We start from the raw sequence: 4785 nt of genomic DNA on the forward strand, positions 1-4785 counted from the left end.
CGGCTGGTGTTTTTCCTTCCTCCGGTGCTGGGGCGTAATATTCGAGCCTAACTTTTTTTTTTTTTTCCTGCTAGGATTAAGAGCGTGTTTTGTTTGTAACCGCAAGGGCACCATTAAAACATCGAATACGGCACATTCTCGTAAACAAGAGACACCGTCTACACTAGGGGCCGTAGCGACAACAAAATCTGGTTTCTTCACGCGTGGCTCCCTATGTGCGTAGTCCTTTGCAGGACACACGAGTAAGCTGAATAAGCGCAGAACTTTTTTTTTTTTTTTTTTTTTTTTGGGGGGGGGTGTTAAAGCCTGATCATATATCTAACTAAAACGCCCTCAATCTGCCCTTGTTGTTCAGTATTAAAGTCGCTCTGCGGCCAGACTGGAGATAATACTTTCTGAAGTGTTTTTCGAGAGTGGTTTTTGACAGCTATGTTTAAATGCTGCCGTAGTTAACTCCRTTCAAGAATTCCCATAGATGCAGGGCCCAGAGGCCAAAATATTTACCCTATGGTCTCAGAAAACAATAGAGTTAGCTCTGACTTTGTAATGAATTACAAGTCAAGGAATGCACTTTGAAACGTTAAAGTATGCACGCAAAAATGAGAAAAATCCACAGGTGTTTCTGCTCATAAAGGGCTTCCTGCTGCTGGCAGCTTACAAGGGAAAGCTGACAGGGAAGCATATAATGAAATTATTTTTTAAGGATTTAGCTATTCTTCTCCAACAACAACAACAAAACCCCAAACCACCAAACCAAATCACTTGAAAGCCAGTTGCTTTGTTTATCAACCCACAGCTGAGTATTTTTATGCACACCAGAACCTAACCATCAAAAAAGAAAAGCAACTTTTTCTTTATGTTTTCAGCTAGCCTGCAGTGTGTGTCCCTTAGTTAATGTAACAGCCTGAATTAAATGAATAAAAGGAAATTTCAGTTAAATTTAGCTTCTGAGAGTAAAACTCAGACCAGGTGGGTAACAATTTCAGAAGAATTGCATCTGGTCACAGCGTCTTTGGTCACAGGCCACAGTTTGTTCCTGAACAAATCCTTGAAAAAGTGATACATTTTTGCCAATAGATAGCAATAATAGTTAAGGCGAAAAACTTATCAGATGCAGAAGATCCAGATCTGGTATGTAACTCCCAGGAAATCTGGCATCTCCAGGTTTTTATTTTTAATTACCTCAGCCTTAATCTTCTACCACCTTGCCAGATTTTCTTAGAAATACTTTTGTTGATATTTATTTTCCTTTCTTCCATTTTTGTTATTGATTCTTTCCCCTGGAATTCCCTCGTAACTCTCCCAGCAAGTCCCATTTCAGTATTGAGTAAACTAGCATAGCATGTTTGAATTCTAAGCTGATTTACCTAATAAGCTTATTGACTTTTTTGTAGTTGATACTTTTTTATGTCAGCAGAGAACCAGCCCTTTGAATCTCTCCAAAATTCCCCAGCACAAGTCATTACTTCGCAAATATGGTCCTTTGAAGAAATGATTAAAGGTCCCTTGGGTTCTTCCCACTTTGGAGAGAGGGAAATATATTTTCAAATTAACGCTGCTGAAAAATAAGAGGCAAAAGAACTGGTAACTTTCAAGCCAGTGTTAACCTCAAGGATTTACCTGTGTCCTCCCATGGAAATCTTTTTTTCTCGGGAGGGAGTGGGGCCAGGGGGATCCTCACAAACTTCATCCTCTGACATTATATTTTCAGCCTTTAATCCATCCCTGCAGAGTAAGCCAGGGGTAAGGGAGCCTGGACCGTGGGGTACTGCCAGGTCTTTCCTGGCCCCCTGTAACCAACTGGCCCAGCTCCAGGGACTGATCTGGGCAGCCCCTTCCCTGTTAAGAAGGGCACGCAGGAGAGAGAACAGAGTCCAGGGCCGGTTCGTTAGTCCAGCCCTATTATCTTTTCTGACAATGCAGAAATCTTTTGGAAGGAGATGCGCTCAACTTATCTCCCACCCTATCCCCTTCTTTCCACTGCTCCCAATGTTAGGGAGGACATTTTTAGGAGGCTGAGAAGAAGGAGAATGAAGTCAAGGCGATATCACCTGTCTGTGCCAGGGTGAGGTGAGGGCCTTCTGGGGCACAAAAACTGCTTCATGCTCTCAGAAAGAGATTTTAAAGGAAGACTAACACTTAGCAAACATAAAGAAAAAATTAGAATTAATGTCCTAACCATGACAATACTCATTATGAAACTCTCTATCAGCATCACGTGACGGCAAAATCTTTTTTTTATCAGAAATGGATTTTGGAAGATGATTTTGAAAAGCATGCAGGATCGAGAAAATTACGTTAAGTGTATAAGCCCTAAGTGCAAATCTTCAGGTAAAATTTGAGGAGAAAATCCCACTCCCATTGTGCTAGTGTTTTTAAACTCATTATAATTAGGCATCTCTTTCTCTGGAAGCTTAATTAGCAGTTTAGAAACAGTAATTATCATAGGTAGAGCACTAGAGGAAAATTAATAGAGAAAAAGATGCATGCTTAGGACAACCATTTAGACTTCTTTACCTCTAGACTACCTCTAGAGAAATCACTTCAAAACAATTAACAKCATATGTTTTATACATACTGAAGATGTTTCTTGCTGAACTCCAGCTGTTTAGCTGTGTGAGCKGGAGGAAAGGTAAGTCTAGATGTTTCCCAGCATGTAACCAAGTGACCGACATCAGGGCAGCTCCAGAGGAGCCCGGACGTACGACATGGAGCGGCTGAGTCGGGCACAYGCCTGGCTGTGGTCGGGGGGGCCAGGAAGATGTTGGTTCAGCCCTGTGTCGTGTTATGCCATGATGCCATGTTGGGATATTCTCCGCTTGTGTGTATCCGCTGCTCCCGAGCTCCTCCTGGCTCTGTGAGACTTTGGGGCTTGGGGCTCAGTCAGGAGCCTTGCCCCTCTCTGCTGTGGTACTCAGAAGAAATGTTAATACCACCCTTGTTATCCTCTAGATCCTTGTTTCAAAGTGCAGAGGCAGGGAATGCTACATGTACTAAATGAAATGTACAATGAAATGATATTTGCTATCTGAAGTACAGTGTGTCTTCTCTTTTCCTACATCACAAGTAGGAACAAGTAGGATTAGCTGACCGAGGGCATATTCCAGCCTCTGTTGAAGTTAATGAAAGGCTTCCCAATGGCTCCACTATTAGCTGGATCAGATTTTTAATTTCTGATTCCATTATGTCTCCCTTTACTTATCTCACCACCAGTCAAAAAGTGTTAATCTTTTATCCTTCTTTAAATGGAAAATTTTCACGCTCTAATCATTGCCATTTTTGGATTTTCTGCTAAATCTTTTTCTGAAGATGGCCTGAATACTGAATGCAATATTTAAAATGAATTTTCAGTATCAGACTCTGTCCTTCTTTGACAAAGTGCCATGTCTTTTCCTGACCACTCCATTAGCGAGCATTAGGTCTCTTGTAGCATTGGCATATATTTCCTCTTACACTGTACTATGACTGGGTCATAGTAAGTACATGCTTGCTTTCTCTTTCAAAAATGTTGTCTGTGATTACATTGCTACTTAACTCCACGCTAGCCACTTTATCATCTCTTTCAGGGTTTCTGATTTCTTCCACTGTCTTTGACATTGGGAAGGTCTGGATGGAGAGGAGAATTTATCACAAAGCTGCTAGGTTACTAGACAGCGCTGATCTTTTTAGCACGGACTACCAATCTCTGTCACATGATAAATGTACTAAACGTTCTTGTGTGTTGCTGTATAGAGCTCACAAAAAGCATAATGCAGGAATGCCACAATTCCTATGCAGCAGACTGAAYGTACCTATGGCCCCTTCTGTTACATCTACCATGTTAAGACAGATATGACCTCTACAATATGGATTTTGTATTCTACAGAATAGAATAACACTACAGGTAGAGGTACATTCTTTGTTTTGTAGACTCGCATATAACTGAAACCTTTGCCTACATTTTAAATACAGAAAAGCTCAAGGCAGCAGAGAGATATGTGGATTTTTTTTAATGGTTTGCAAGTCAGACATTTCCCTGTTCATACCATCTGTTATGACACTTCAAGCGTTTACCTACAGGAAGGAAAAATAATGGAATACCTTTGTAATTATTTCTACTAAGAGCAAGGTGTGCGTCAAGAAGGCTGTATCCTTTCTGGTATAGCACCAGACAGTGATTTATAAACCTGTGCTGACAGTATGCATCTGCTGAAAGGCTGAATTTCATTCAGGATTGATAAACACTATTTAAAAATAAAGGCACTTGTGTGCTTTATCGCTTTCCTTAATGAAACATTTATTTAATAAACTCAAACTAATCAGGAGTGCTTGGTGAAGCTTAGCAAACAGTAACAACATCTGGGGTCTTGGGTTTAGGCTTTAACATTGATTTTTTTTCTAAACCCCTCCCTCCCAAACAATCCAAATTGTTCACAATTCAACATGAGAATTCAGAATCTGAGTTATGAAATAGCCATTCTGAAGGCTATTCTGAATTAATATCTACATTGATCTTGAGGAGGTATGATTTGACTATGCCAAAATCAGAAATATAAGGAGTTAATCCAAACTAGATATTTATTTCCTTTTGAAATTAAGCATTAGCCATTAAACATTGATCTGTGATATAGTCTGTTGAAGTGAGTTAAATGCCTAATGAAAAGTTGTTAGGTGAATTAATTTATTAATTAATAATCCTCTATTTTTCTTTGAGTTGAAGAAAATTTCAGTTTTTTTAATTTGTGAATTTTACCCAAATATGTATATTTGCATATGTTCTTAGGGGACAATGGTAAGTTTATGTGA

Source organism: Apteryx rowi, unplaced genomic scaffold (assembly GCF_003343035.1).
Source record: "Apteryx rowi isolate R43461 unplaced genomic scaffold, aptRow1 scaffold_455, whole genome shotgun sequence".
Classification (NCBI taxonomy): Eukaryota; Metazoa; Chordata; class Aves; order Apterygiformes; family Apterygidae; genus Apteryx; species Apteryx rowi.